Raw genomic sequence first — 22,657 nt, forward strand, 5'->3', positions numbered from 1 at the left:
TATCTATCTATCTATCTATCTATCTATCTATCTATCTATCTATCTATTAATCTGTCCTTTTCCACTATGTTAATAAAGGACTTTGGACAAAGCTCTATGATCAATGATCATATTTCAGTTCATTCCCCCTTCCCCTTTTATTTTTCAAAGTACCTACACTGTGCAGTGGTAGACACATAGTAGGGCTTTAAGAAACACTCACTGAATTGAATCACCATGAGAAAAATCAACTGGATTGCAGAAATAGACAAGTAATTAAAGGAACTATTCCTGTCAGATCGCTGATGCACAAATTGGCAATCTCAGGACAGGATTGAAGGGAATTGTGACTAAATGATTCCAATGATTATCAATCAGCCTCTTCAGATGAGAATGGGATCACCAGAGATAGTGAAAACCAGGAATTCCACTGTCTCTGCCATTGGGGCTCATTCGAAACTGAAGAGGCACCCTTCATCTTGAAAGTTCTTGCCTGGCATCATTTCTGAGGGCTCCATTCCCTGGAAAAGAAAAAAAAAGAATTAGGGAATAATTTAAACAGTAAGGGCAACTTCTCTTAAACCTGCCATTTCTTGTGTAAACACATAAGAAACAATGTGGTCTTTCGGATGACCCCAATATAGTTGGGAATTTTAGGTAGTTTGCCAGCTAAGTACATGTGAAATCGAAAAGCATGGCCCTTTTTGTTAGCCTTTCTCTGGGAATGAGTTTGCCTTCTACATAGGTAACAGAAAATCTTGTGACATATTCATTCTGCCTTTATTTTACATTTATTGGAGCCTTTCCCATCACATCTATAGGAATGAAGCTTTGCGGAGTATCCCATAGGTCTACAAGCTTACCTCTTACTAACATGGAAAGCCAGTGTTTATTTTTTAATTGATTTTTTAAAAAAATAGTGTATTCTTTCAATAAAAAACAGGGATCTTTTTCATGGATATTAGCAATGATACTTTTACTCATTAATACTGGGGAAATAACAAATAAACCCAAGGCAAGGAACATCAGGCACCCTGGAAAAGGGACACCATCATGCCACTGTTCAGCTCTGTCAACTGTCAAGTTAATTAGGATGAAATTAAAAACACATTTTCCATGATGTTTCACAGCCCAACCAGTTAAATAGAGATTTTAACAAAATTGAAAGCATATTATACTGAGATTTGTGGTTTCCAGCCCAGTGAGTGAGTGCTGGAAAGTGTGATAAAATAACAAAATTGCTGCCTAATAATCTATAGAATAATATTGTCAACTAATGGATGATAATAAAATAAAAGCTGTTATTAGGGTAAAACATTATAACAAAAAATCCAACTTTTATTTGCAGCACCTCCCCCTTAATGGTTTCTAGCATTTTGAAAGGTAATTTAAACAAGTACATTGTGTCCTTATTGAAACTGTTTCATCTCGCTAGCTTCTGAAAATGGCTTTAACATCTCTCTGAACAAAAGCTCCTCTAATAAGACAACAAAAAGCCCACAAAAGCACTGGCCGGCATCATTGCATCAAGGCAACGACGGACAGCAGCCTGCAAATGCTGTTTCTTTTTTCTTGCATGTAATTAGATGAATTAAAAGGACAAAGTGGTTAATGTAACTGTTGTCCGGGGCCCCCCCGGCTCTTTTCATTCTGTCCATTTTAGAGAAGAGCCCATGGCTTTTTGCTTCAGCAATGCAGGGAAGAATGTTGGCAGTAAGTAAAATTAACAAGCTTAATCTGTGAGGAATCTGGTCTGAGTCATAGATGAAATGTATCTCGAGCAACGAAAAGCTAGTCATTCCTGCTCTCCTTTTATATGCCTAATAAAACTTACAATAAATTAACTGCATTTTAGTTTTCAGCCCGCGCTCTATTAACCAGGGCTGAGACATATAGTCAAGGTACAATAGGAAGGCCTCAACTGGTGCATTTCAGCTAGGCCATTAGGGTCCATTGGTCCAGTTCTAATTAGTCCGTGAATGTTGATATTTCAAGTACTGTTTTATCATCAGGTTTCATTTCTTTGGAACCTCTTCAGTGACTGGCTAGTGAGAAGGGTGGTGGATAGTATCAGGCCAGGTCACTAGAGAGTCATTCAATGGTCTGTCATTAGGAATGGTGCTGGAGAGAAAATCTCCCCTACCCAAATTGGTTGGCTGAAGGTACCCCATCAAATCAACAGCTCAGCTGCCTGGAGGGCTCCCTCAGTTCCCTCCATTGGGAGATGCCTCGGTTTTCTGCAGTTTTGTAAAATTTCAGCCAAGAGGCCATCATTTCCACTTCAGTGATCTGGCTGAGGGCTTCTGAGAAATTCTAAGGCGAGAAGGCTGGGAGAAGAGAAAAGCTCTCAGTCCCCCATTTTCCTTTCCTGGCCAAAACTAGACTCAGGACTGAAAATTTGAACAATCCATGTCCTGTTGGTAAAATATGACTTTGTTTCATTATGAAAAAAAGAAATTAGAAAATTAAATTCATTATATTCAATTACTAAATGATTCATTTGGCTGTTTAATGAAGCTGCACATTATGCTAACAAGATAAAGGCGAAGAATAACATTTGATGAGTGACTGCAGGCACTCTGTGTACTGAAGGTTTAGAGATACATAATCTGAGGGCTTCTCATGATTTCTGTTGATCGCAAGGGAAAAGGCTAAGGCCAACTCAATGAAGATGAAGAGGATGCTCTGAGAAAGGAACATGCCTTCCTTCTTATGAAATTGACAACAAAGTTGCATTCCAAATCTCTCCTCCACCACCACCACTACTTCCTCTTCCTCCTCCTCCTTCTGCTCTCTCTCTCCCTCCCCTCTTCTCTCTTTGTTTCTCTCTCTGTCTCTGTGTCTCTGTCTCTGTCACTGTCTCTGTCTCTATGTCTCTCCCTCTCTGTCTCTCTCTGTCTCTGTGTCTGTCTGTCTTTTTCTCTCTTTCTCTCTCAGCAACTCTCCCTTGAAGGCAGGTGCAGGAAGCTTGTTGATCAGCCTAGATGAGCCCCTCAGCAGTTGTATGGCCGAGGACTCCCTGGGAGAAAATGAGGAGGCTGCAGTAGGGTAGTGGAGCAGGTCATCTCACTTTCCTTTCCGTGATTCTAAGCACAATATCCCTAAAAATTGCCTCACAGTCCACCTTGGGAATATTGACTCAGAAAGACTTAGTCAGTCTTCTGCGGTTTAGTGGAACAAGCACCACCCTGGGAATTGGGACTCTTATGTGTTCTGGTCCTCACTCAGCCACTATAGAACCATAGACAAGTCCCTTCAACTCTCTGGACCTTAGTTTCCTCATCTGTAAAACAAGAGGACTGGAATCATTTCTAAGCTCTATCAGTCCTAAGGTTCTAGGAATCAGTACAGGGATTTCTATTGAATCCCTTGCTGGGTTGCAAATTAGTTACTTACGCTCTGAAAACATGTCCTTTGGGTAAGGGCAGTTAGGTGGCCCAGTGGATAGATAACTGGGCCTAGACTCTAGAATACTTGATTTGAATCCAGCCTTAGATACCTATTAGCTGTATGACCCTGGACAAATCACTTAACCTTTGTTTGACTCAGTTTCCTCCTCTGTAAAATGGAGATAATTATAGCACCTACCTCCCAAGGTTGTGTGAGATAATGATTGTAAAATGTTTAGCATAGTGCCTGGCGCATAGTACTATATAAATGTTAGCTATTATTAATGAGAGAGGGAGTTTCAGAGAGTAATCAATCAACCAATCAATGCAAAATAATTTAAGTGCTTCCTATGTTCCAATCAATCAATAAGCATTTACTAAGTGCCTACTATGTGCCTGGCACTGTGCTAAGTGCTTGTTTATTGTGCTAAGCATTGGGAATACAAAGAAAGTTAAAAATGGCTCTGTCCTCAGCAGTCTGATGGAGATAACACGTAAACAACTAGGTATATGCAAGATATATTTACAGTAGATAGAAGGAAACAAGTATTTAAGTGCCGGGAACTGTGCTAAGTGCTTCACCATTATTATCTTGTTTGATCCTCACAACAACCCTGGGAGGCTTATTATTATTCCTCTTTTACAGTTGAAGAAGCTGAGGCAAATAGAGGTTAAGTGACTTGCCAAAGGTTACCCAGCTAGTAAGTGTCTGATACTGCTTTTAAACTCATATCTTCCTGACTCCAGGCTCATCACTCCATCCACTGCACTACCAGGCTTCCTCATTAGATGGAAGATCATCTTGGAGGGGGATATACTAGCAATTAGGGGACTGAGATCTGCAGAGTATTGTAGTGGAACTGTGACTTGAAGAAAGCCAAGGGAGCAAGGAGGCAGAGGTGAAAAAGGAAAGCATTCTGGCATGGAATTATAAAGGCAATTGTGATAGCAAGGAGGCTGGAGATGGCATGACATGTGAGCAGCACAGGAAGGAGACCAGTGTAGGCAGATTGTACAGTGCATGGAGGGGAGGAAAGTATAAGAAGTCTGGAAAAGAAGGAAAGGGTCAAGTTTGGAAGAGCTTTAAGTGACAAACGGATGACTTTATATTTGGTCCTCAAGGTAATCAGATGCCACTGTAGTTTATTGAATATGTTATATATAGTCATATGGTTTAAGAAAATCACTTTGTGCAGTTGAGTGAAGGATAGACTGGTGTGAACCAAGGATCATAAGATTATGGATTTAGAAGTGCAAGGGCCTTGGAGGTAAATAGTCCAACCCTCTTATTTTACAGCTGTAAAATCCAGGGCCATCAGAGTTAAAGTGACTAGCCCAAGGTCACACAGGTAAATGAAAGAACTGGGATTCAAACCCAACTCCTACTTCAAACCCAGTACTTCTTTCCATTACTCTATTCTTCCTGCAAAGGTTTGGAGGCAGGAAAGTATAGGGACTGTTTGTGATCGTTATTGCAAACACATTATCTTCCTTCTAACAGGTAAAGATATCTATAATAGTTATAGAATTCTTTAAGGAGGTATAAATTACAGCTGTATCTGTCTGGGTACAGGGAGTAAAATTAAAGAGGTATCTTATTTATAATGAAAAGGGAGTTAAGGGAGCTATCAGAGAACCAAGATTCATCTGAACCTCCCATAACAGCTGTGGCTCCAGTTCCCAACTTAATAGTCAAAGGACAATGACCATTGTGGAGCTTCATTAAGAAATAGTGAGAAAAACTGAGATATTTGGGGTGGGGATGGAGGTGGAGTGTGCTTTACGTCATGAATAGGCTGAGGCATATGGCTTCCGCAGGCACTAAAGAAGACCTTTATTAAAAGATTGTAATTTTAGTAAATTATTTTTAAGCCAATTATCAATGGGAATGAAATCAGGAACTTCTGCGGATAGTCATTTTCACAAAAGCATTTGTTATTCTGATGTTCATTGTAAGGTAGAAGGCTGTGACTTGCATTTTTATTTCAGCGAAAATTGACTGAAAATAAAAGCCATTTATTTTAAAAGTCTCTAATGTAAGCCTTAAAATCAAAAGACAAAAAAGTAACATGTGAATTATATACTTTGTCATGTTTCTGTTTGATGATTTTGCTTTATTTTATTTTATTTTTACTCTTGTCCTTCAGAAGGTACATACTTGGCATGACTGATTTGTCTTAGGAAGGTTCTGAAGATCACCTGGCAAGTTAGGGTACCAGACACTGAGGTCCTTTCTTGAGCTGAACTCCCAAGTATTCAAACTCGACTGCAGAGAGCAAAACTCCTATGGTCTGGCCATGTTGTTTGAATGCCAAATGTACGTTTGCTGAAAAGACTATTTTACAAAGAACTTACACAACACAAGCACTCACACAGAAGTCAGAAGTGATACAAGGATACTCTTAAGGTTTCTCTGAAGAACTTTAATATTGATTGTAAGACATGGGAGATACTGGCATAAGAATGCCCAGGATGGTGTGCCCACATCAGAGAATGCACAGTGCTCTATGAGCAAAGCAGAATTGCAGTAGCTCAAAAGAAATGTGAGATGTGCAAATTTAGAGACATCTCTATCCCAAATGTTCATATAGACTATTTGTTCCCAGTCTGCGATACAGCCCTCCACGCTTGTATCGGTCTGACCAACCACAGTTTGAAACACTGTACATTGACCCTGACATTGTGATGTCATTTTGGTCTTCTTCAAGTATGAAGGACAGCAGCAACAACGACAACTTGGAATGATGGAGAGTATGTGCCCATGGCCTACAGAAGACCCTAAATATGGAAGGAGAGGAGCAGTTAAGGTCAATGGTTATGAGTATGCAGATAGAAGGATATATAAAGAGAAATTCACTATTGACTCAGCAGAAGGAAGCACAACTAATAAGAATTCCCAAGGGGGAATTTAGCAGAGAGACAGTTCTACCAACCCTTTTAGGTTTAGCTTGAATGCCAGTATTCCCATGAAACTTTCCTTTATTCCTCTAGCTAGAAGGAATCTCTCTTCTTCAGCTGTTTTTCAGCACTTTGGTTGGACCTTTCCTTTGCACCTAATTGCACTCTATATTATACTATAGTGATTTACATATAGATATAGAGCAAGCCAATGCTGAGGGAGAAGTCAGATTCACACTCACACTAACAATGTTCCATAGCTATAGTCATCTGCTACTGCAAAGAAGAAAGGAAGGTGCATTTTTTTCTTCTCCAGACTCAGGCTTGGTCCTAACACAACAACAACAACAACAACAACAACAACAACAACAACAACAGTTTGGTTTCATTTTTTGGTTTTTCCATTTATGTTGTTGCAGTCATTATTTACTTTTTTTCATGGTTCTAATTCACTCTAAATCAGTTGACGTGACTTCCCACAATTCTCTGAATTCTTCATATTTATTATTTCTTATGGTAAAATAATATTGCCTGAAACCCTGTATCACAGCTTGTTTAGCCATTCTCCAATCAATGGGGATCCAGATTCTGATGACGTGGAGTTGGTAAGAAGGACTAATTCAATTTAACTTGGCCGACCCTTATTAAGAGTCTGCAATATGTAAGGTTCTGTGCTAGTAGGTACTAGAGATACAAAGAGATGATATTCTTATAAAAATGGAAGAAAGGGATATCCTTACCAGGTGGAAGGACAGTCATATTTTCATGTTCTCTGTCTAAAAGTTGAAAAGGGAACTTCTTGGGAAACAGCCAAGATGGCAGAATAGAAGCCCTCAGCTGACCTCTCCCACAATTTCTCTCCAAACAACTTTAAAACAATGTCTCAATTCTAATTTTGGAGTGGCAAAGCCAATAAAAAGTCAGGATGAGACATTCTTCCAGCCCATGACAACTTAGAAGGTTGGAAGGAGAGATCTATGATATAGGGGTGAAGGAGGCCTAGATCTCCTGTAACAACACTAGTGGTGGGACTAGGTTGTGGTGACAGAAGCAGCAGTAACTTTAGGAGTTCTCAAGCCAAAGATGGTAAGAAGATAAAGCAACTAGCCCAAATGAGATCACAGGGGACCCTGTGTTAGCACTGGATGCAGGAATGGAAGCTGTCTGGCAACTCCTATACCCACTTCTGGATCACAGTTCAAGGCTGGAGAGGAGCATTTTCAGTCAAAAGGGAGAAGGTTCCTTAAGGAATAGTATTGCTTTTGGTCACAAAGGATCAGGAACTCTGAGGATGATTGCAACCTCAAGGGATCAGGGGCCTTTCCTAGGTAAGGACTAGAGTGCAGACCAAAAGAGCAGTTACCACACCTCTCCCCAGATCACACAAACCTTGGAATCACCAAAAACTTCCAGACTTTCAGAACTAACTCTCAAAACATTAGTGTGAAAAAGCCTAAAGCTTGGGACAGTGTCTCACCCCCATCCCCAATGCAAGAACAGAGTCAAACTTTGTCATAAATTAAAAGTCAAGAAATAGGGTAGAAAAATGAGTAAACAACAACAACAACAAAATCTGGCCATAACAAAAGTATTATGGTGACAGCAAAGATCAAGGCACAAATTCGGAAGACAATGAAGTCAAAATATCTAAAAGCAAAGCCTCAGAGAAAAATATGAATTAGCAACAAGCCCAACAAAAATTCTTAGAGGAGCTAAAATTTATTTTCAAAATCAAAATGGTAGAGGAAAAATTAGGTAAAGAAATGAGAGTAAGGGAATGAAACTATGAAAAGACAATTTACAGCTTGGTAGAAGAGGCATAAAAATACTGAAGATAACAATTGCTTAAAAAACAGAATTGGCCAAAATAAAAAAAATATACAAGACTTCACTAATGAAAATAACTTCTTAAAAAGCAGAATTGGCCAAATGGAAAAGAGGCACAAAAGCTAAGTGAAAAAAAAATAATTCTTTAAAAATTAAAATAGGGCGATTGGAAGCTAATGATTCTGTAACACACAAAAAAACAATAAAACAAAGTCAAAAGGATGAAAATAGAAGAAAATATGAACTATCTCATTGGAAAAACAACTGACTTAGAAAGTAGATTGAGAAAAGATAATTTAAGAATTATTGGACTACCTGAAAGCCACCATCAAAGAAAGAGCCTAGACAATATATTTCAAGAAATTATCAAGGAACTGTCCTGATATATTAGAACCAGAGGGCACAATAGAAATTGAAAAAATCTACTGATCACCTCCTGAAAGAGGTTCCAAAATGAAAACTCCCAAGTCAAAGAGAAAATACTTCAAACATCCAGAAAAAAAGGCATTCAAATACCATGGAGCCATAGTCAGGGTCATACAAGATTTAGCAGTTACCATATTAAAGAAGCAGAAGGAGTGGAATATGCTTATCCAAAAGGCAAAACAGCTAGGATTACAAGCAAAGAAAACCTACCCAGCAAAACTGAATATAATCCTTGAAAGAAAGAAAAAGGATATTTAATGAAATCTAGACTTTCGAGCATTCCTGATAAAAAGATGAGGTGGATGGAAAATGTGACTTTTAAATACAGGGCTCAAGAGAAGCATAACAAGGTAAATATGAAAAGAAAACATAAGAAGGGACTCAATAAGGTTAAATGTTTACATTTCTATATGGGAAGATGATACAGGTAACTTCTAAAACTTTTATCACTATTAAGAAGAATTCTACATAGAGGGTATGAGAGTGAGTTGATTATGTTGGAAAGATGTACAAAAAATAGATGGGCAAGAAGGAGGAATGCCCTTGGAGAAAAGGGAAGGGAGAGGAAAAATGGAGACAATTATCTCGCAGAAAAGAAATGCACAAGAAAGAGCTTGGGGGAAATGGGGAGAGGGAGGCAATACTTGAACCTCACACATCTAAACTGGTTAAAAGAGGTAAAGATATTTCCTTCTGCTTCTACTTCCTTGTTGGGTAAGATAGATATATATGAAATGATAGCAGAAATCTATCTAACCCAACAGGGAAGTAGAAGGGGAAGGCAATAAAGGAAAGGGGAGTGATAAAAGGAAGGGCAAATAAAAGAAGAATGGTCAGAAGCAAAATAGACTTTAGAGGACAGATAGGATAAAAAGAGAGAGAGAAAGAGAAAAAATGGAATAGGAGGAAATGCATAGTTAACAATCATAACTATGAATGTGAATAGAATGAACTCACCCATAAAACAGAAGCAGATACCAGAATGGATTAGAAACCAGAATCCAACATGATGCTGTTTACAAGAAACACACTTGAAACAAAGAGATACACAGAGTTAATAAGAGGCTGGAGCAGAATCTATTATGCTTCAACTGAAGTGAAAAAGGCAAGTGTAGTAATTATGATCTTGGACAAATCAAAAACAAAAATAGACCGAATTAAAAGAGATAAGCAGGGAAACTACATCTTGCTAAAAGACACAATAGACAATAAAGTAACATCACTGCTAAACATATATCCTCCAAATGGAGTAGCTTCCAAATTCTTAAAGGAAAATTTGAATGGTACAGGAGGAAATACTAAAACTATACTAGTGAGGGATCTCAACTTTCCTCTCTCAGAGATAGATCAATTTAACCATAAAATTAATAAGAAAGTAGTCAAGTAGATGAATAGAATCTTAGTAAAGTTAAATATGATAAATAGCTGGAGAAAACTGAATGGAAATAGAAAGCAGTATACCTTTTTCTCAGCTGTACATGGTGCCTTCACAAAAATTGACCACGTACTAGGGCAGAAAAACCTCACAACCAAATGAAGAAAAGTAAATTTTCTTTTCTTTTTAAAATTTTAAAAAGCAGCAATATGAAATGCACCCTTTTCAGACAACAGTGCAATAAAATTATATTTAATAAAAGACTCTGGAGACATAGATTAAAAATGTGATTAGAAACTAAATAATCTAATCCTAAAGAATGAGAGAATCAAAGAACAAACCATAAAAACAATCAATAATTTCATCAAAGAGAATGACAACAATGAGACAACATTCCAAAATTTGTGGGGTGCAGCCAAAGCAGTACTTAGGGGAAAACATATCTCTAAATGCATATATCAATAAAGAAGAGAAAGAACAAATTGATGAATTGAATATGCAACTAAAAAAACTAGAAAAAGAACAAATTAAAAATCCCCAATTAAATACCAAAATGAATATCTTGAAAATGAAAGAAGAGATTAATAAAGTTGAAAGCAATAAAAACCAACCCAACATTGAACTAATAAATAAAACTAAGGCTGGTTTTATGAAAAACAATAAAATAGATAAGTCATTGGTTAATTTCATTTAAAAATAGAAAAAGAAAACCAAATTACCAGTATCAATGAAAATCAATGAAAAAGGTTAATGCACCACCAATGAAGATGAAATTAAAGCAATTATTAGGAGTTATTTTGCCTAATTATATGGCAGTAAAAATTACAATTTAAGCGAAATGGAAGAACATTTACAAAAACATAAACTGCCCAGATTAACAGAAGAGGAAACAAAATATTTAAATAATCCTATTTTAGAAAAAGAAATTGAAGAAACCTGGAATGACTTATATGGACTGATGCAAAATGAAGTTGAGGAGTACCAGTTGAACATCATACACTGTAACAGCAATATTGTTAGGATGGTCAACTGTGAAAAACTTAGTTATTCTGATCAAGACACTTCCAAAGGACCCATAATGAAAAATTCTACTTATCTGCAGAGAGAACTGATGAACTCTGAGTGCAGACTGAAATGTGTGTGTGTGTGTGTGTGTGTGTGTGTGTGTAACTGTATAACTTTATTTTTCTTTTTTTTGTGTTTGTGGGGTATTTTTGCAACATAGATATTATGCAAATATGTTTTGCATGATTCACACATATAATGAATATCATATTGCTTGCCTTCTCAAGTGGTAGAGAAGGGGAGAGAAAGATGGAATTTGGAAATTAAAATTTTAAAAAATGAAGTTGAAGAGGAACATTTTTCTGTCTCTGGCCCTCTTTGTCATAGGTTAGGGGCAGACATCTGATGCCATAAAAAAGTTTAAAAAAAAGTTTGCCCAAAAGCTTAGATTTCTCTGGGAATCTTTTTGGACTTAAAATATTTTCTCTTAAATGTTCATTTTGCAAGTTCTCCTCTTTCTCTGGGTTCCTATCTCTAATTTTAGATACAAGCAAGTCTTTAGAGAAATGAGGTTTATGTATAAACTTGAAAACTAACTAACATATAGCCAATGAGCTTTATTCTCCCCATATTCTGGAAAATTGAGCCCTTCAGAAGCCACTTCTTAGCTCCCCAGCCCCAATATAGAAAGAGATTGATATAATAATAATAGCTACTATTTACATAATAATTTAAGATTTATGATGTGTTTTAGAAATATGATCTCACAACAACCCTGGGCTGTAGTTGTAATTGTTATCCCCATTTTACAGATGAGGAAATTGAGGCTGGAAGAAGTTAAGTCATTTGTCTAAAGTCACATGGCAACCATCTTTTTGAGGTCAGATTCAAATTCAGGTCTTCCAGACTTCAGGTTCAGAGCTTTATTCACCTGCCTGCATGACAATGAGGATGAGAAGCTGTGTTCTTTCTCCCATAAATATAAATCCAGACCAATCCAATAAGCATTTATTAAGCACCTAATATGTGCTAGACAATTAAATTCAATAAATATTTATTAAATGCCTTCTATGTGCCAGGCACTATCCTAAGCACCAGGGACACAATAAAAAGCAAGACAATCCCTTCCCTCAAGGAGTTTACAATCTAATACATGCACACAAATTCCTGCAGGAATCAGGACAAAGTGACTCACAGAAAATGTTAAAAAAAAGGGCGGGGCTGACCACAGAAAGCGCTAGACTTTCATGGGCATGCAGTTTCATACAGAATTTGTCCGTTAATGTGAATACAATCAGCAATGCTTGTAGTCCTTGCTGAACTTTTACAGTAGTCACTTGTTCACAAGAAATACAAGGTTGTGCCTGATTACATTCATTTGCTGGGATGAGAGACAGATAAGGAGAACATACAGCATTGTACAATGATTCCTTAAGCACTTATAGATTTGAATGATGGACAGCACCACGGTGCTGATATTTTGATCTACTGAAAGGTTAGTCAGGACCTTGGTTAGTCTAGAGCTCAACCCTGGACTTCAGAAGTATGGGACAAATTCCCTTCTGAATTCCTATGAGGGCTTCTCATAGTTGCTTAATAAAGATCTGGTTTGATGTGAGGGCCTACTCAGATCTACAAGAGAAAAGATGCAGTGTCATGAGTAAATGCTATTTCACTTTTTACCAATATGGTTACTGAGGAGAAAGTGCTTAATAGTAAATTTTTGAATCCAACTTTTATAGAATGAAGAAAAAACCACAGGAATAAAAAGTATACCAATTCTGATGGATTGTACTACTGATCTGATCCATTGTGCAGAAATGGTTATTAAGGTCCCAAACACTCAATTCAACTAAAAATGGCTGATTCATTGGCTACACAGAGAACAATCTGCTAAGGTGATTGATATTTGGACTGGAGGGGAAGCTTAGTGGGTGACTCAGCAGTTCCCCTACATCTATTTTGCAGTCCTGTGGCCAGCTTAGTCTGGGTGGCTATTACCTATTTGTAATTTCAGATGTTCTCAGGTTATTTATTGGCTCTTTTTGATCTTTTCCCTTTTTTCCTCTTAGTTTAACAATGCCATGTTTTCAGAGTTTTCCCAGAGCAGGATGAACAAATTCTTTTGATGTCAGGTCACCAAGCAAAATTTCTAGGAATCTCAGCCCACTACTATTCTCTGTCTTCTTCCTATCTCTGAAACTTAATTCTGTAACATCTTTTGCATCTGGTCCTACCTTTCTACTTTCATGGTGGCCACCATACTTTGGTCTCTCCTTTATTCTTATCTAGGAAAAAAAAAAGCCAGTTTAATTAAATGAAATACAATTTTTTTTTGCACAAACAAAACAAATCCAGACAAAATTAGAAGGAAAACAGGAAACTGGGAAATATTTTACAGCAAGTTTCTTTGATAAAGGTCTCATTTCTCAAATATATGGTGAACTGAGCAATTGGCCATCCTACCTCCAGTAAATCCACTCTCTAATCCACATTCTGCATGGTTGCCTGAGTAATTTTCTGATCATGCTGATACAATCATGTCACTCTTCTACTCAAACAACTTAGTCGCCCTCCATTGTCTACTATTTCAATTCAATAAACATTTATTGAGAACCTATTATGTGCTAAATGAAGTGAAACAGTCCCTACCCTCAGTTGCATATAATCAAATGGAAAGTGGGGTAGGATGAGATACAACATCTACATGGATAGGTATAAAGTTGGATAAGGCAATTTCAAGAGAAAAACATCACTGATAACTAGGGAAGAGGATTTAGGAAAGACTTCATGCATGAGGTAGCACATGAACTGCATTTTAAAAGAATTGAAGGATTTTAAAAAATGAAGGTGAGGAGCAAGGACATTCCAGGCTTGGACAAGGGATGGGAATATCAGGTATAGGGAAGAATTAGCAGGTCAATTTGACTAGAACAGATATTGTGTAAAGGAGAGTGATATGAAATAAGACTGGGAAGGTAGGTGGAAGCCATATTATGGAGGAATTTCAATGACAGACTTAAAATATTAACTCCTTACCTTGATATTTGAAATCTTGAACAATCTAGTTCTAACCTATTTCTTTAGATTTATCTCACAATATTCCACTTGATCTATTCTATATTCCTTGTAAAACAGGACTGTTCTTTATCCTTTTTTCTTGTTCTGCCCTCTCCTATCACCATTTTTAAGTCACTTTGGTCCCTCACACAGATACTGTTTCCTCCATGAAGCTATCCCTGATTCTGCTGGATGAAAATGCTCTCTCTCTCTCTCTCTCTCTCTCTCTCTCTCTCTCTCTCTTCCTCTCTCTCTTTCTTCCATTCTCCTTCCTCCCTCTTGCTCCTTCATTCTCACTGATCTCAAATTTCCCTTATCCTTTTCTGCCTTACTTACCTTTGCCCCTTTTACATGTATCATACTTTTTGGTGTGTGCATTGTTTTTATCAGTCTTCCAACTCCCAAAAAGATTTTAAGGTTTTAGAGGATAAGGATTGTGCCATTCTTGAACTTTTTATCTCTAGTGCCTAGCATGGTGCCTTGAACATAATAACTATTTAATAAATATTTGTTGAATTGAGTCATCTAAAAGTGGAATGGAATCTTGCACAAAAAGTTCTGTCTTTTTCTAGGGTAAACCAGTTGTGACCTCTGAGCAGTCCTTAGCATCAGCAATCATCACATGCCATCCAGCCCTTGAAAGCTTACTGTACTAATCTACCACAAACACTGGAAACTGGTGTTTCTAGTGGGACTGGGGAAACAATGTTTTGTCCCTCCTGTTACCATTTCATTTTCTTAACAATTATATGACAGATAAGACCCAAAAGAAGTGGGGCTGAACTTGGGCCACATTTAGGAGGGAAGAGATCTTTGATGGCTTGATATCTATGTGATGGGTGAAACCATCAAAGTACCTACAAAAAGATGGACTTTCTGGTCATGTCCACAGCAAAAACCCAAGAATTAACAAAGCCTTCTGTTCTATCATGTAACCCTTTTTCAAATTATGTTATCATTTTATCACCCATTGTCAGACATTAAGAGTGTAAAGCTATTTTGCCATGGTGGGAGGTAGTTCCGGGTGCACAAACCAGGGACAGAGAGGTCCTTCAGATCTTAAATACCATGCCATCAGATTAATTTATAGGTACTCAGGTTGGTCTCTGAATCCAGATTGGCTCAGCTCTTGACAATTTCAGCCTGTTCCTCTCTCAGGTCAGCTGGCCATCTCTTAACCCCAGACCTTGTGTAAACTCTGTTCAGCACTCTAATTAGTTTTCCTTTCCTAGGCCTTTTCTGAATAGGAAAAGTCTCCCTCTTTCCACCCTTTACTCCTAGTGTCTGTTCCTTATTTGAAGCTTTTTGTTGAGTGACTTATTCCCAAACAAGTGATATCATTGTCACTCCCTGCAGCTTTTTCATGACACAAAGACAATCTGTCTTTGTGATTGTTCTTTTGCTGCATAGGATTTTTAATCTGACAGTCTTCTCTCAAGTAAGTCATACTGCTCTCTAGGGGCACATGGATGTTCAAGGAGGACCAGCCCTTCTGGTGTGAGGGCTTGCTGAGTCCTTTTCAGGGCTACTTATCCACCTTGGGTGTTGGCTTGGCACTTGGCTAAGTCTTACATGTGGCTCCAAGAAGTTGTAGCATGCAAAGTGGCCACACCCTGGTAAAACTGTCTCTGCAGACAGGCTAAACCAGGTTGAAGGTAACTAATAGGCCTCAAACTTGTTGGTAAGTTAGGGGATGTCTGCCCCAAGCATGTAAAGGCTTCCTCCAGTGGAATTGATCAATGAGAACAATTTGTTCCAAAGGATATGGAAGTGCTCAAGCAGGCACTGTGAATCAATTTGAATTGGGTTGAACATCATAGATGCCTAGATCATCCACTGCATCTTGACTTTTGTCTTGCCACTGGACTTCAATGACTCTGAAAGAGAGTGAGGTTGACAACTTTGTGCAACTCTACCCCACTTAAATCCAATTCGTTCATGAGTCAAGACATCACCCTATGATGACATGGGTCTTCTTTGAAAATGAAGGACAAATGACAACCACTACAACTCCATACAGTATTTTCTTATTCTTCCTGGCCTACTATCTTGTTAGTTAATCACCTTTGGCCATTCAGAATTCAGAATCTCCAAAGCCTTTATTTGAATATATGCAAGCACATTTAAGATACCCCCCCATTTGCAATGTAAAGTTGGTACAATCCCAAGATCCATATGATTAGAGAGGGGAGCTCATCTTTGCTCTTCATTAATATAGTCAGGATGTAGAGTGCAGGGTGGATTTGGAGTTGGAGACACTGGGTTTAATCTTCCAACTTTGCCACTTTTACTACCTATATGACCTTAGCCAACTCACTTAACCTCTCTGAACCTTGGTTTCCTCGTTTGTAAAATGAGGGATTGGACTAAATGATGTCTGTGGTGCTTTTAGATCTAAAACTATGATCCTACTTTTGATTTCATTAGGAAACTTGGACCTCCATGGTTTTTTTTTTCTTTGTAGGTGTTGAAACCAGAATCTTTTATACATGTGGGAGGACTGAAAATACCTAGAGAGCCATTGAAATTCTGAGTTCTAAGGGAGTTTTCATTTGGAGGAATCAAGGGAGTTTTCATTTAAAGGAAACTTTGTTGTTGGGGCGGGGGTTGATGTACTTATCTTCATTTTATAAAAGGACAAGGTGAGTCCAAGAAGGATGAATTTACACACACACACACACACACACACACACACACACACACACACACATGTTAGTCCCCATAGCTATTGAGTGGTAGAATAATGCAATTAATAAAAAATAAAAATCCTTGAGCTTCTGACTCAAAGTTCACCAGATCCTGGTAATATTTAAAATGTAATTCCTCTACCATATGCTAATCATTTTATAATATAATCAATTAAGCATAAGCTATGAAAATCCCTATACTGTATAATTATAGTGTATAGTGCTTTAATTAATGGCCCTAGAAGATCCATTTCCTGAAATGAGATTCCATCTAGGACTACCATGAGCAATGTTTCCATTTTAGTCTAGTGATATATTCATAACTTTCAACAATGATTTGACTGGGTGATTTGACTACTAAAAATCCATTGACCACTTACAGACCAAATGCTGTTTCTCTAAAGACATATTGGGGCTGTGAGATATGAATGTCATCTTCCATGTCAGTATTTTGATTTAATGAGGGAAAATGACACTCACCTACAGTCTTACAGCATATATAAAAATCAGGCAGAAATACTTACTTTATGATCAAATATGAAATCATAAGATCTCAGAAAGAGAGGTGGAAGGGACCTCAGAGAATATTTAGTCTAAAGGTTCTAAACTTTATTTGTATCATGGGCCCCTTGAGTAGTCTGGTGAAAGCTATGGACCCCTTCTCAGAATAATATTTTAAATGAATAAAATAAAATCCATATGATTGGGGGGCAGAGCCAAGATGGCAGAGTAAAAGCAATGACTTGCTTGAGCTCTTCCCCAAACCCCTTCAAATACCTGTAAAAAATTACTCTAAACAAATTCTAGAGCAGCAGAACCCACAAAAAGACAGAGTGAAACAAATTTCCAGTCCAAGACAACCTGAATACTTGATGGGGAAGGTCTGTTGCAACAGCCTGAGAGAGGAACACAATTCAGCACAGACCAGCATGGGCCACGCAGGCAAAGACTGGGCCTCAGTGAACCCAGAGCAGGCCTCCGGGGACTGAATCACTAGCAGCTGTAGTAGTTTCCAGACTTATCAACCCACAAATGCCAAAGACAACTTAGAAGGTCAGTAGGAAAGGTATGTCTGACCTTGGTGAGAGAGGAGTGCAGTCAGGCCCCAGTTCTGGCACAGCCCCCGGGTGGCAATGGCTGCTTCCAGAGCTCTCTGCCTTCAGATGGTGGAGTGATCAAGTGACTGATCAGAGGGGGATTGCAGAGATCTCTTTACTGGTGCTGAGGCAGGATTCTCTTGCTTTGTCTGTTCTTGGATATGAGTCACAGTCCTGGGTGGTGGTCCTGGGGTGAAGAGGAGTGCTGGTGTGGTAGAACTTGTAGTAGCGGTGGAGAGGGAATCCTCCTCACAGTTCTGAGGCAGAAAAAAGTGCTTGTGGTCACTCGTAGACCAGAGCACAGGCCAGGAAAAGAGTTAACACCTCACCTTTGATCATACCACCTTGGAAGAACTGAAAATTTACAGGTCCCTAGAAGTATCTCTGAGAATAGCTGCACAAAACCTCTGATGCTTGGGACGGTATGCCCTCCACACTGGAAGCAGAGCCCTACCTCAACAAAGAGTCTAATTTGTTAATTAAAAGATTTGTTAAAAAAAGTTTAAAGTGTTAATTCCCAGTAACTGGCTGGGAACATGAGCAACCAGAGGAAAAAAACTCAGAGTACTGAATCTCACTTTGGTGACAAAGAAGATCAAAACATACAACCAGAAGAAGACAACAAAGTCAAAGCTCCTATATCCAAAGCCTCCAAGAAAAATGTGAAATGATTCCAGGCCATGGAAGACCTCAGAAAGGATTTTAAGAAGCAAGTAAGAGAAGTAGAGGAAAAATTGGGAAGAGAAATGAGAGTGGTACAAGAAAATCATGAAAAACAAGTCAACAGCTTGCTAAAGGACAACCAAAAAAATACTGAAGAAAATAATACCTTAAAAAATTGGCTAACCCAAATGGCAAAAGAGGTCCAAAAAGCCAATGAAGAGAAGAATGCCTTAAAAAGCAGAATTGGCCAAATGGAAAAGAAGGTCCAAAAACTCACTGAAGAAAATAATTCCTTAAAAATTAAAATGGAGGAAATGGAAGCTAATGACTCTTTGAGAAATCAAGAAATTATAAAACAAAACCAAAAGAATGAAAAAATAGAACATAATGAATATATCATTGGAAAAACAACTGACTTGGAAAATAGATCCAGGAGAGATAACTTAAAAATTATTGGATTACCTGAAAACCATGATCAAAAGAGCCTAGACATCATCTTTCAAGAAATTATCAAGGAAAACTGCCCTGATATTCTTGAATCAGATGGTAAAATAGAAATTGAAAGAATCCTTTGTTCACCTCCTGAAAGAAATCCAAAAGGAAAACTCCCAGGAATATTGTAGCCAAATTCCAGAGTTCCCAGGTCAAGGAGAAAATATTGCAAGTAGCCAGAAAGAAGCAATTCAAGTATTGTGGAAACACAATCAGTATAACACAAGATTTAGCAGCTTCTACATTAAGGGATTAGAGGGCTTGGAATATGATATTCCAGAGGTCAAAGGAGCTAGAATTACAACCAAGAATCACCTACCCAGCAAAACTAAGTGTAATCAATGAGGGGGAAAATTGATATTCAATGATGTAGAGGAATTTAATGCATTCTTGAGAAGCCAGAGCTAAATAGAAAAATTGTCTTTCAAAGACAAGACTCAAGAAAAACATGAAAAGGTAAACAAGAAAGAGAAATCATAAGGGGCTTATTAAAGTTGAACTGTTTTACATTCCTACATGGAAAGATGATATTTGTAACTCATGAGACCTTTCTCAGTACTATGGTAGTTGGAGAGAATATATGTATATACATATATATGTGTATATATATATATACACATATGTATATATATATGTGTATATATACACATATATATATATACACACAGAGGGCACAGGGTGAATTGAATATGAAGGGATGATATCTAAAAAAGAAAATTAAGGGGTGAGAGGAATGTACTGGGAGAAGGAGAAAGGGAGAGGTAGAATGGGGTAAATTATCTCACATAAAACAGGCAAGAAAAAGCTTTTATACTGGAGGGGAAGTGGGGGGAGGTGAGAGGGAATGAATGAATCTTACTGTGATCAGATTTGGCTTAAGGAAGGAATAACATATGCACTCAATTGAGTATGGAAATCTATCTTCCCCTACAAGAACATAAGGGAGAAAGGGGTAAGAGAGGGGGGATGATGGAAGGGCAGATTAGGGGAGGGAGTAATCAGAAGCAAGCATTTTTGAGGTGGGACAGGGTCAAAGGAGAGAATAAAATAAATGGGGGTGTGGTGGGATAGGAGGAAGGGAAATATAATTAGTTTTTCACAACATGACTATTATGGAAGTGTTTTGCATGACTACACATGTATAACCTATATTGAATTGCTTGCTTTCTCAATGAGGGTGGGTGGGGAGGGAGGAAGGGAGAGAATTTGGAACCCAAAGTTTTAAAAACAAATGTTAAAAATTGTTTCTATATGCAACTGGGAAATAAAATACAGGCAAGGGGATATAGAAATCTATCCTGTCCTATAGGAAAATAGAAGGGGAAGGGGATGAGAGAAGTGGGGATGATAGAAGGGTGGGCAGATTGGGGGAAGAGGTATTCAGAATGCACACCATCTTAGGGTAGTGGTAGGGGAGACATGAGGAGAAAATTTAGAACTCAAATCTTGTGGAAATGAATATTGAAAACTAAAAATAAATAAATTAATTTTTAAAAATCCATATGATTTCAAAGGAAACCAATTATATTAAAAAGGAGATGTAAAATCATTTTAAAAACAACTTCATGGACCCCAGGTTAAGAACCCACAATCTAGTTTAACTTTCTCATTTACAGCTGAGGAAACTGAGACCCAGATATATTAAGTGACTTGCCCAAAGTCTCAAAGGGAGTAAGTGGCAGTATGTAGGTTAGAACCCTGGTCCTCTGATTCTAGATGCAGTATTACCTTTACTGAACCACTCTATCCTTGAGTATTTTGGTGTAGTTGATAGAACTGGGCTTGGAGTTAGAAGAGCTGGACTTGAATCCCAACTTGTCACTTGCTAGTTTTGTGACTCTGGGCAGGTAATAATCTTTTTGACCCTCTATTTTCTTAGCTGTAAAATGAGAATAATAAGACTTATGCTGCTTCCTTGTGAAAGGACTTTCTACGGAAGTGATTTGAAAACTATGGAGAACTCTAAAAAAAGATATATTATCAATTCCTTGAGCATGAATGAATGAAAAAGAATTGATTAAAGTCTTGCTATGTGCAAAGCACTGTGGGTACAAATAGAAAAAGTACAGATGGCAGTGCTGAGGACTTTGGTGACAAGAACCTTCTTTGATAGATCTTCAGCATCTGTGACTATTAAAGAAGTAGGAGATGTAGAAGTGGCATAAGTAGTTGCTAAGTCCAATTTCCATGGATGATGATGGCCTTGGGGACTGGGCTTTGGAGCAGGGCTGTTACTGTAAGGTATACTCCTATTCCAGGGCTTTGGCACTTAAGGTCATGTGCCATCGCCATCAGGGTCAGTAGGAAAATGGTGCTTATGGTGGTAGCAGTGTGTTTGATTTTGCTGGCATATGCTGCCTCCTGTTTTTTCATTCAGAGTGCCTTGTAGCTTCAGTTAGGTTGGTTTGCCTGCCCCGTAAGTGGCGATTGGTTCATAGTATGAAAGGAGTCATTTTTTGTGTCTATTCTAAAGAAAATAAGAAATTAAAAGTACACTTTGCAATGCAATAAATTTCAGTAAAAAATAACTCTACAGCATTGCTTCAGGAAATTTTCAATTACTTTTTTTTTTTCCATTTACCAGCTTCTTAATTGTCCCTCGAACTACTTCAACAAAACAGTCAATGTGAGCCAGTTTGGTTTCAGGTGGGTGATATCTAGTTTGATTGGTTCTATTTTTCAGTCTTCAACATCTTTTTTGTTGTGGTGTAGGCACAGCTTTGAAAGCCATGACTGAGTATTGAACAATCTACTTTGTTGACGAAAAATGATGTCGACTTCTTAAGGGAAGGCACTGTCTTCCCTTTTGTTTCTGTATTCCAATACTTATCACAGTGTGTGGCACGTAAGTGCTTATTGATGACAAAATATGGTATAATTTCTGGAGAAATTCTGTAGAGGGAAAAATCATATTGCTGAGAACATAAGTAGAAAAATAGGATTAGTGATTTGAAAATGCGATTTAAAAATGAGAAAAATTAAGAAATAAAATAAGCACAAAAGAGGAAAATTTTAAAATTAGAGGACAAATCAATCAATTAGAAAACAAAGAAACTATAGATTGATGAAACCAGAGACTGGTCAGTATTATGTATGACTAAAATAGGAATGTAATAAGGAAGCTAGGTGGTGCAGTGGATATATACTTATATAATCATAGTCTGGACAATGGTTATTCTTTATCTATTTAGTTTTTCCTCTGTTGATAATTTGGCTAAACTCAAAGGCAGCTAGGTATCAAAGTGGAGTTCTTCATGAGTTCAAATATTGCCAGAGACACTTACTAGCTGTGTGACCCTGGGCAAGTCACTTAACCTTGTTTGCCTCAGTTTCTCCATTTGTAAAACAAGCTGGAGAAGGAAATGGCAAACCACTCCAGTGTCTTTGCAGGAAGGCTCCAAATGGGGTCATGAAGAGTCAGATATAACTGAACAACAACAAAAATAGGATTGAGGAAAATCAAATTAATAGAATAAAAATGGTTACTTCTCAACAGGCATTTATTAATTAAGTGTATGTATATATATATATATATATTTGTATCTTGTTTGTGTGTTGTCTCCCTCATTAGTCCATGAGCTCCTTGAAATCAGGGCTTGACATTTGCCTTTCTTTGTGTCTCCAGGACTTAGCACAGTGCCTGGCATATAGTAGGCACTTAATAATAAATGCCTGTTGAGAAATGAGATCCAATATAACTTCAGATTCATATTTATGTAGAGGAGAAGTGATATGCCCATGATCCCATAGGTGGTAACT

The sequence above is a fragment of the Vombatus ursinus genome, unplaced genomic scaffold, assembly GCF_900497805.2.
Source record: "Vombatus ursinus unplaced genomic scaffold, bare-nosed wombat genome assembly UNPS02014833.1, whole genome shotgun sequence".
Classification (NCBI taxonomy): Eukaryota; Metazoa; Chordata; class Mammalia; order Diprotodontia; family Vombatidae; genus Vombatus; species Vombatus ursinus.